Here is an 11,362-nt window from a genome sequence, read left to right as displayed (position 1 = left end):
TCATCAGGGCAGGAAGAGATGAGGCATTCAAGAAGAAGTGGAAAAAAGATAGGAGATGAGAGTCTTGGAGAAACACAAGAGAGAAGAGAATCAAGCATGAATAAGGATCATGAGGAGTCCCTGCCACAGACACGGACAGAAAGAAAGAGAAGGTGACTCAAAGGAGGAGCAAGAGTTAAGTGTAGAGAGAGAGGATGTGGGAATTTGTGGGGAAGAGGTAGGAGGCAGAAGCCTAGAAGAGCAGAAGGAGGCAGTAGGGGAGCGACTTGCGGAAGTAGAGAGAGAGCTAGATAAGTTACAGAGAGGGGATTGCCAGAGGAGATGAAAAAATACTCCAGGGTCCAACCAAGTATTGAATCAAGACAGAAAGGAAGGACTCCACAGGAAGACTGAGGGAAGAAGAGGACCCCGGAGAAATTTGTGTGGAAGGCAATAAAGACATACCCTGAGACAGATGGGGAGTCAGGTGAGGAGGAGAGCCAGGGCAGGTGGGAAGAAGGAGGAAGAATGATGCCGTTGTTAGTTAAAGGATCTGGACAAGTGCAGTATGTTCCGTGGGGATCCCAGGACCTAGAAGGGCTGAAAAACGCTCTGCCCAATCTAAATGAAGGAGCAGGGAAATGGATTAGAGCCTTTGAAGAAGAAACGGCGGGACGATTATTGGCTATGGGAGATTTGAAGGCACTATTGATAAGGTTGATGGGAACCTCCAAATTTAACGAACTAATAGAAATGGCTGGCATAGTAAACTCGAACGACCCGAGAACTGATGGAGACGGGTTTCACAGAGTGAGGCAGAGGGTATGGCAGGCCCTCAGAAAGCTTTATCCACCCAAAGTGGACCCCAAAGCCTTAAAGGGGGATCCACTGGGAGACACTGAAAACCCAGCAGCCTACGTAGAAAGCCAGTTGAAAAGGTGGAGACTGGAGACTGAGCAAGAGGTGGAAAATAGCTTATTTATCACCACACTGTTCCGACATATGCAATGCCTCCGCAAGTAAAATCCAAACTTGAGGAAGTGGTTGGGCTGATATCAACGACCCCACAAGAATTTAGAGACCAGGTAGTCCATGCGGTTGAGAAAAGACAATTGAAGGTTGGCTGAGCAGCAGGAAGAGGTGCAAAGAAAGTTAGTACAAATGCAGCTCGAAGAACTCAAAAAGAACGAAAAAGAGAAATGCAAAAAGATGCTGCCAGCAACCACCGGTCCAAGTACAGCCATCAAACTGGATGAAGCACAACTCTATGGAGGAATAGATCATACTGTAAGACAAGGGCCGGAAAACCCCATGCCAATACTCAACATCTTTGGAGGAGCATTCCCACAAATGCCCTATCAGGAACAGACTAAATTCAAACAGCCCAGACAGGACTGGAAGCCCCAAGGAGGGGGACAGAGGAGCTATGGGCAGAGGGGACCAGTGAGGAAACAGGGGGAAAGTGAGGTAGAGAGATTGTGCTGGGGATGTAATCAGCCAGGTCACTTGAGAAGAGATTGTCTGTTTACACCATGGGCTGTCACACACCAGCAGGAGTCGATATGAAGGAAACTACAGTTTAGCCAAGGACCAGCCCCCACAGGCCCAAGTGGACCTGTGAACCCTTATGTGAGGTATGAGGGGTGCCACGAGAACTCGAGTGGGAAGGGACATTACCCAATGATAACAAGGGAGGCAGATGATGAATCCATTGTTCAGCTTATGTTAGAAGGGCAACTGACACCAATGATGATAAATACTGGAGCCACGTACACTTGTGTACAGCCACAGTATGCCCTTCACCTTCCCATGTCAGGAAAGTTTATTAAGACGGTAGGGTTCTCGGGGAAAACACAGTTGACACAGTGCACGGCTCCAGTGTGGTTGAGAATGGGAAATAAAGGAATTGTTTTGCCGGTGCTAGTATTTAAAGGAACGCCGATTAATTTGTTAGGCAGAGATGCCTTATTGAAACTGGAATTAAAATTAGAATACACCAGAAATGGGCTGAGAGTAGAAAGAGCAGGGGCTCAATTGATAGTGCGAGAAGACAAGAAGGCTAATGTCTTTTGGATAGGAGATATCGCAGATCAGATTCAGGGAACCTGGGAAAAACGGAAAAACGGCCTGCAGGCTATATTACACAGGGCTGTAATGCCCAAATCTGAGCTACATTCTGCAGTGATTTTTGACGAGACTCAGAACAGGGAGTTAGAGGAGAGCTGGCACCTGGAGGCATGTACCCAACAGCACCTGGAAGGGGAGGCTGTGATAATTGGAAAACAGGGAGCAGCTTTACAAGTTAAGTGGAACACCTTTTTAGAAAAATGGTACAGGATACCGGAGGCTGCGCCCCACATAACGTTGTTGGTAAACAAGGGATATCAGTTTAAAGACTTGGGACCCTTAGCTAAGAGTGCTGAAACAGTAACAGTGTGGAGGAAAATCACGCTAGAGGTGTGGATATCAGAAGAGAACAATTGCATTAAAATAATGGTAAGTTTAGATATGGTAGGGACAGTGAGAAAGGTTGAAATAACTCCCCAACCACACCTGCCCTTGCTGGGAAAGGAAAGAGGCCAGCAGAAAGATAGAAGGTTAGATGAGTTGCCATCTATTCTGTGGTCACAGCATGGCACGGACGTAGGGAAAATAAAACAGCTAGTACGGTGGAAATAAGGCTGAAAAGGGGAGCAATTCCACCCAGGAGACCACAATACCCTCTAAGACCTGAAGCAGAAGAGGGAATAGCATCAACAGTGCAGGGATTGCTTGAAATAGGAGTGTTTAAAAGAACAAACAGTCCATGCAATACCCCGTTGCTGCTGGTCTTAAAAGCAGATACATCTAAGTGGAGATTTGTGCATGATTTGCGAGCGGTAAATGATGTGGTAGAGGACTGGCCAGCATTAGTCCCCAACCCACACACGCTTTTGACTAATGTTCCACCAGAAGCAAGTTACTTTTCAGTGATTGATTTGTGTTCGGCTTTCTTCAGCATCCCCCTGGCCTACCAGTGTCAGTATCTCTTTGCATTTACTTACAGAAGTGCTCAGTATACTTATACCAGAATGCCGCAAGTGTTTTAACATTCACCACACGTTCTTAATCAGGGGTTGAAGGCAGACCTAGAGGGCATACCATTGGAAAGTACATTGTTACCGTATGTGGATGACCTGTTGATTTGCTCCCACAGTAAGGAACAGTGTGAGCAGGATGCTATAACTCTGTTAGAGAAGCTGGCACACGGAGGACGTAAAGTATCCAAAAAGAAACTGCAATTTTGCACGCAGCAAGTGGAATACTTAGGCAGGGTAATATCCAAGGGAGTGAAGGTGATGGCACCAGATCAGATTGAAGCAATAACTAAGGCCCCAAAACCCCAGACTGTAGGGCAGATGATGACGTTTTTGGGAATGGCACGGTACAGCTCAGATTGGATTGGAGAATATGCTGAGACTGTGGCACCTTTGAGAAAGATAATGAAAGAAGCAGGACATACAAATGTGAAGAATGGAATGGAGAGGTGGAGATAGCATTCAATACTATTAAGCAAGAATTGAAGTCAGCACCAGCATTAGCTTTGCCTGACTACGAGAAGGTTTTTCATTTGTATGTATCCTACCGACAGGAGGGTTATGTCACAGCAGTTCTAACACAGGAGACAGGCAGAGGAAAAGCAAAGCAGCCGATAGCATACTACAGTATGAGACTAGATGAGGTGGCTCAGGGGTATCCACACTGTTATCAGGGATTGGCGGCGCTGTACTATGCATATGGAAAGGCATCATCTGTAACCCAGGGCTATCCTGTGACTCTGTACACACACCACAAAGTAGCAGAGTTGCTGGAAAGAGGGAAATTTGTGCTGACGCCAGCCAGGATAGCAGCGTATCAGATGCTAGTGACATTTCCTGACATAACTATACAGAGATGCACTACCAGTAATAAAGCCAATTTTGTCCCTTTGGGCTTTGATGGAGAACCCCATGATTGTGTAGGGAAGACGATGGCATTTGCCAAACTGAGAGCAGATTTACGGTCAGAACCACTAGAGGATGCAGATAAAAAGGTTCTGTTCATAGATGACTCTTGTTATAGGGACTATGATGGAAATCATGCAGGGTTCTCAGTAGTGCAGCAGGATCAGTCGAACTATAAGATTATTAGGATGGAGTCCTGACCGCAACCGTGTTCTACCCAACTAGTGGAAATCAAAGCCCTGACAGCTGCTTGTGAAATGATGGAAGGGGAGAAAGTAGACATCTATACTGATTCGGCATATGGTCATGGAGTATGCCATTTGTTCGAGGCAGTGTGGAAGCAGAGAGGTTTCAAAAACAGTAGTGGAGATCCCATACAACATTGTCAGCAAATTCTAGACTTAATAAAAGCCATAATGAAACCTAAAGCATTGGATATAGTAAAATGCCAGGCACATAAAAAGGGAAATGATGTAATAACAAAGGGAAATCAAGCTGCCGACGAGGCAGCTAGTAAAGTGTCTGGATGTACATCAGCTGTCATTGCCCCCCAGGTAGGCCTAACTCCAGAACCTGAGGTAGAGGACCTAATTGAAATACAAGGTAAGGCAACTTTGTCAGAACAGACAATGTGGAGACGAAGGGGGGCCAAGCAGAACCCGGAAGGCTTGTGGAGCATGGAAGACGGTTTCCTGGTAGCGCCCAGCACTCTACTGATGATTCTGATTTCAGAAGCGCATGGGATTGACCATTGTGCAATGGGGAAGTGATAAAGCAAATAAAGAAGGATGGGTTTTGGTCACCTTATTTACAAGCTTCAGTGGACTTTGTCTTGTCACAGTGCGAGGTATGCGCACAGAATAATGTTCAGAAGGGAATTACAACCCCAATAGGTCACATTCCTGTACCTGAAGGACCATTTAAACATCTAGTGATCGATTACGTAGACATGTTAACGACAGTGAGAGGGAAAAGGTACATATTGGTAGTAATTGATCGATTTAGCGGATGGGTGGAGGTGGTACCTTCTAAAGATCAAGGGGCAAAGACAGTGGTAAAATTTCTGACAAATGAAGTGATCCCAAGGTTTGGAATACCTACAGAAGTTAGCTCAGACAATGGTTCAGCTTTTATCCAGAAAGTGGTCAAATTGGTACTACAGGCGCTGAGAATAAAGCAAAGATTTGGATGTGTATACCACCCTCAGTCGCAGGGCATGGTAGAGAGAATTAATGGAACCCTGAAAGCCAAACTAAACAAAATTTGTGCAGACACTAAAGTTAATTGGGTCGATGCTTTACCGTTAGCATTGATGAGTTACCGCATGCAAACTAATCGAATGACATGCCTGACACCACATGAGATGCTCACTGGGAGGCCCATGCCTGTGCCCCAGTGGAGAGGGCCGTATAAAGGACCTAGTTTGGAGCAATTGGAAATAGAATTGAAACAATACATGCAGCAGGCCTATTTATGCACAGCAAAAACAGAAAGAGCTGGAGACCGTACAAGGGGAAGGACCGATCAAACCAGGAGACCAGTTTTACGTGTGAGTTTTTGGAGAAAGTGGAATGAGCCAAGAAGGGAAGGACCCTTTACATTGACCAAGACATCACCCACCGCAGTTCAGGTAGAAGGACGCTCCACCTGGTACCATCTGAACCACTGCACGAGGGCAGTCCCGCAAGGACAATCAGGTGAGGTGTCCGAGGTAAGTGATACAGAAGAGCAGTTAGCAGGAGACAGACAGGAGGAACCAGAATCTGACACTGCACCTCAGGAGTTTGATCAATTGGTAAGGGAAATTTTTGATTCTGAGGACGGGCCTGAAGACTCTCAGGATGTGGTGGTGGATAGTAGGGCTTCTTCAGATAATGGGAATGAGCTGGGAACGACCACTTGTGCCCCTGGGGACAAAGCACCCACATACTCCAGTTCAGACTTGGGAACCATTAGTGTGGCAGATATGGAATGGGACAAGTAAGTCCCCACAGAACCTACAGAAAAGAAGTAAGAGGAGCACAACACTTACCTCCTCGCCATGGTTACAGGCATATACTAATCAGTGGTATCAATGGGCAACTTACACGGCAGCAATGATGAAGAGACAGAATTGTTACCTGTGCTGAAGGGAAAGCCCCACTCAGCATGTAGTTCCCATGCCTTATAACTCCTCCACCTGCACGCAGTGGCAAAGAGAGCACAGGGAACAATGCGAACAACGGTGTCCAGGTCCGGTTAGGGCTTGTATCATGAGGATTTGCGTTAAAGCAGATCCCTGCTATCAAAACTGTATGAACAGTACACCAATGTGCCCTATTGGTGTATGCTATATCTGTCTTCCTCGCAGTTTGATCAAAGCAAGCTTGCCTCTGAATGCAATTACAGCAGACCATGGGCTATAAGTAAAAGAAGCCAGACATCTACACTGCAACAGCTTATAATGCAGGACCATCTGAAGTATGAGTACAGAGGGACAGGTTTTTGGCTCAGTGGCCCAGGGTAACAGGGAGAGAATACTTTGAGGTCTTGGCGCAGAAGATTATAGTTCAACCCGAGATTTGGGAATAAGTGCTTGAGTTTATTGGGGCTTTTGTGTGCAGACTCTTACTCTTCTTTCTCTGTGTGAGACTCTCTGGGTCTCAAAGGGGGGATATATTGGAGTATAAACGTTGCATTGTTTGCTGTGTAAGCAAAACTATGTAGTCAGCTTTGAACTTGCAATTTGCTAGAGAATGAAATCTTAAGAATGTAGAAGACAGTGGTGTGTTAATAAGAGGAAGCTAAGAGATGTGGATTATGTAGTCTGAGTTTGCTATTTGCTATGTATGTATCCAATTGAATGTAAAATACAATGGTGTGTTAATGAGAAGTAGCTAAGAGATGTTATGCTTTGAACTTGTTTGCTGTGTAACCAAAACTATGTAGTCAGCTTTGATGTAGATTATGTAGTTTGAACTTGCTATTTGCTATGCATGTACCCAATTTTGTAGGAGAATGAAATCTTAAGAATGTAGAAGACAATGGTGTGTTAATGAGAGGTAGCTAAGAGATGTAGATTAGAACATGATTAAGTCAATAGGTAGAAACAATAGTGGCGGATGTACTTGTGATACGCAACTATAGACCGATTGGATATGCTAATGCAACTAAACCAGGAGATTGCTATAAAAATGCTATGTACAAGGATCGGTGGGCAAGCAGCGACTAGCTCAATGACTGTCTCAGCTTTGATTTGCAAATTAAAGTTTAATACTTCTTGAAGAATCTTCTGTGTCTCCTGGTCGTTTGTGGGGCTCAAGAAACCACGACAGTACTTCCACTGAAAGTCTGAGAAAGTGTCATGGTCTGGTCCGTGGACTCCAGACCGGGTCTTCCGGCTTTCCCTTTTTACAGTTGGGCATAATCATAGGCACCTGATACTGGACTTGGGCTGCGAATATGTGGACCTGTGTTTGAGTGTAGGTGCTGGTTCGTCTCGTCAGTAGCACATCCTTGCCTCCGTGTGGTAATTCAGGCCATCTTTGCCATTAACCTGCGGTTGGATCTGCCCCTTCCTGTCCTTGTCTCCATGTGGTAAGTCAGGCCATCTTTGCCATTACCCTGCGGTTGGATCTGTCTCTTCCTGTCCTTGCCTCCGTTGGGTAAGCCAGGCCGTCTTTGCTGTTACCCTGAGGCTGGACTATTCCCTTCCTTACCCTTCCTACTGTAGCCCTTAGCTGAAGCCTCGCCAGCTACCTTTTCGCCTGGTCCCTCGCCTTCGTCCTCATATATTTTCGCAGTCAAGTTCACCTACTGGAGCGAGACCGGAGCTTTGCTATGTCTAAATAAAGAACTGTCTTTCATTGTATGGAATTATCCCTTTGTGTCCTCATCTTTGCTAGGTAGGTCCGAACGTTTGCTGCTACCTAGTGTAGGGAAATGTCTAGTCTTGTTCAGCTTTCTGTGTATGAGTCTCGGCCCTACATCCAGTTCCCACAGAGGGGTCCCGGCTCTGTGTTCTGCGTTCCTGTCTCTCAAGATTCAAGACTCTGTGTTCTGCATTCCTGTTTCCCAAGACCAAGGCTCTGTGTTCCGCGTTCCTGTCTCCCAAGATCAAGGGTCTGTGTTCTGCGTTCCAGTCTCCCAAGTCCGAGTCTGAGATTCATGTTCTCATCCAGCCCAGGATTCCCGCGCCCTTCCCTCACGTCCAGTCCTGTCATCTTGCCACGTCTTGTTCTCACATAGATCAGGAGTCCGAGCCGAGTCAAGACCCAGGTTCCGGCTCCCTGTCCATTTCTGGCTCGAAGTCCTTGTGCAGGTTCCAAGTTCCTAGTTCCTCTTCCAGGTTCCGCTTTCCTAGTCTCGTCCTAGCCCAGGAGCTGTATTCTAGTCTCATCAAGGGCCTGTGTCTTGTCCTGCGTTGTTTCTTCCCCACTTCCCTTGCTTTCTTGACACATCTAATCCTTTCCACAGTACTTTAGTGTCCGTGTCTTGCATTTGGGTCCGCTCTCAATGCCCATCTTATGACAGTAAGAGCCCGAACAATGTTTACACGAGGAGCGTTGACAGATTTCGGACGTGTCAGCATACAGGGAGGAAGTAGAGACAAACCAGGAGATGTGCTGCGGACAGAGTGAAGAGCACAAAGTTAATTGGGGTACACATAAGGAAGAAACTAACCCGATCCCACAGCACCCCTTCATTAGTCAAGATGACGCAGCATATTGTTCAGATTTGAGGAAAATTAGGCATCCCTCCTCCTCCTCCTCCTCCCCACATACACACACATTCTAACAACCTTCCCCAGGAGCACCATCAGCCGTATTGTGATTGGATGCACCATTGAGCACGACGGAAGATGCAAGGCATCGGATAGCAGGACCCTACAGAGGATAGTAAAAGTCACCGAGAGCATCACCCTCTCCACTATTTTTGACTTTTCCTGGGAAAATTGTATAAGCATTCTTATGCATCCGTACAAATAATCCCCTCAATTTTTTAAACCACAACCGTTAGGAAGTAGGTACAGAAACGTTACGATTAAGAATGACAGACTTGGTAACAGCTTCTTCCCTCAGGCTGTGAGACCAATGAAGATAACGTCCCACCATGAATATATCTTTACCACGACAGTGAAATGTGTACTGTACCTTCTACTTCTAACTGTTTTCCTGTGCAGCACAATAAATGCATTTTCAGTTCTATTTTATTAACTTACTTGTGGTAATATTTTGTTTAGTGTGCTCTGTGTGTTCTCTGATTTATAGGCTCACCATGGTCCGCAAGAACGTTGTTTTATTTGGCTGCAAATATGTAGGCAGATAAGAATAAACTTGAACTTGATCTTGCAAAAGGACGCAGAAGAGAATTTAAATAATTGCAACGACCATGAAACAGAGAGTGGTGTACCAAGGGAGCAAAGGAGACAATGAACTCTGTAACCAGTTAAAGTGAACAGCATTGTACCTTAGTTTCTTTTATTCCATCACAAACTGCGGATATTCTCAGCATAATCGCCAACCCGGGTTCCCCTTGAAGCGAAGGTCTGGCAACGGTATCTCTGAAGGTGGTTAAGTCTACAGGAGAGACACATGCATCGCGGATAGGGCTTGAATAAGAAATGTATCTCCATGACGCACGTCCGCATGTCTGAGAAATGTTCGCCATATATCAGTAGCTCCATGCTCAACGTCACTTACACCAATTTTTGACATCAATTAATCAGTTTAATATTAAAATGATTGGAAATGAAACACATCGATCTCGATCGATTATTTCGCCAGCTCGATGCTCTTCCGATGACAGAATCAATACACGACCACGTTTTTTTTTTATTATTCCTGTCTGGGCCTAGAAAAATGTTTCTAACATTTCCATTTATTTCTTGCAGCTAATATATTGACAATCATGATTCTGACCAAGGGAAAGTGTGCACTCTATGTGCATCACCTGCTACCAGTCGGCCATGTCAGTGAATTGATCTCATTATCCTGATCGTGAACATCATTCTCTCTCCGAACAGGGAGATGTATTTTCCAGCTTCATTTCTGGATTATACTCGAGTCTTCAGATTGACTTTCTTCCTAAGCGTGGTCGTTATTGACTGTTCTGTGCAGTTCACCGTCTTCGTCACTTTTGATCGGTTTATTGCCATCGGTCTCAATGAACTACGAACTAAATATTGCACCGAGAGAAAGGCGGCGATGTAGTCTGTGCGTTCAGTTTGTTGTGTGACACGGATTGAATGTTGTGTTTTATTCTGTCTTTGAAGCAGCAAAATTAATTGATAACATACTATTGTTCTGCATTGTAAAATCCACCTTCTACACATTATTAGAGTGGGTGGCTTACTATTGCCTTCAGGCGATATTCTCACCCTTTAGTAAGTTTATGCTGTTTGCGCTTTTCAACACGTTGGCCATCAGACACGTCACCTGGGCCATGACAATCATGAACTCACAAAGCATAACATATAGCAGCAGAATTAGGCTCTTCGGCCCTTCCAGTGTTTTCTGCTGTGTTATGTTAACACCCCGATATGAATCCTTGCACAATAATCCAATGAGTTCCTCTTCAATCCTAAAGCCATTTGACCTTTAACCTCTTCACGAATTCTAGGTTTCTATAAACCACTTTGCAGATCGTAGGTAACTCATCTGCTTTTCATAGCGCATTAATTTAACGTAGACGACTCCATTCAGTGGACAGCAGGGATCCCGAACATTCCGACTAAGGCTACTTCACGCCTTCATCTCTGCCTGCACTGTTCTAGTCAAACACAATGACTTCTCTAAGAACGAACTCCACCTTTCATACAAACGCATGCAGGCTTGCACACTTACCCTTCTCTCGCTGACTTTTGCTTCCCTTGTTGTAATGAACGAGGCGAGCCCAAGTGCAGGACAAAGGCACCGGGATTTAGTTAGGAAGCAGACGTAAATGGTAAACAGGCGGGAGAGCAGGAAGACAGGAGACAGACAGGATTTATCTTGACACAGATCTTAGAAAGGGAAACGGCAGACAAAACTCTTGTTCGCACGGAGAGACAGAGTTACGCAGGCAACCTTCTGAAGTAAAACATTAGGGGACTTAGCTTGACGGGGTGAGGCTGGGTTTCACAGGTAAACCTCGGAACAGGAGTAGAATTTAGAAAACTGATCTTGACATGAACTGAGGTTCACAGGTAATTCTCGGTACTGGAGCAAAGCTTAGAATAAACAGTGCTAAGCGACCGGGAAACGTCAATTACTACATAGGGAAAACCAACGATCTGGCAACTAGTGGTTCTAACACCGGAGTTCTTATGCTGCAGGTCTTGATGGAAACCAGCTGAGCCATCATCCAAGAGAATTAGAAGCAAATGGGGAATTAACGGTCGGAACCGTGGCACAATCAAAGGGGATTAGCAGGAAATAGGG

This window comes from Hypanus sabinus, chromosome 5 (genome assembly GCF_030144855.1).
Source record: "Hypanus sabinus isolate sHypSab1 chromosome 5, sHypSab1.hap1, whole genome shotgun sequence".
Lineage (NCBI taxonomy): Eukaryota > Metazoa > Chordata > Chondrichthyes > Myliobatiformes > Dasyatidae > Hypanus > Hypanus sabinus.
Note: the sequence above shows the minus strand (reverse complement) of the source record.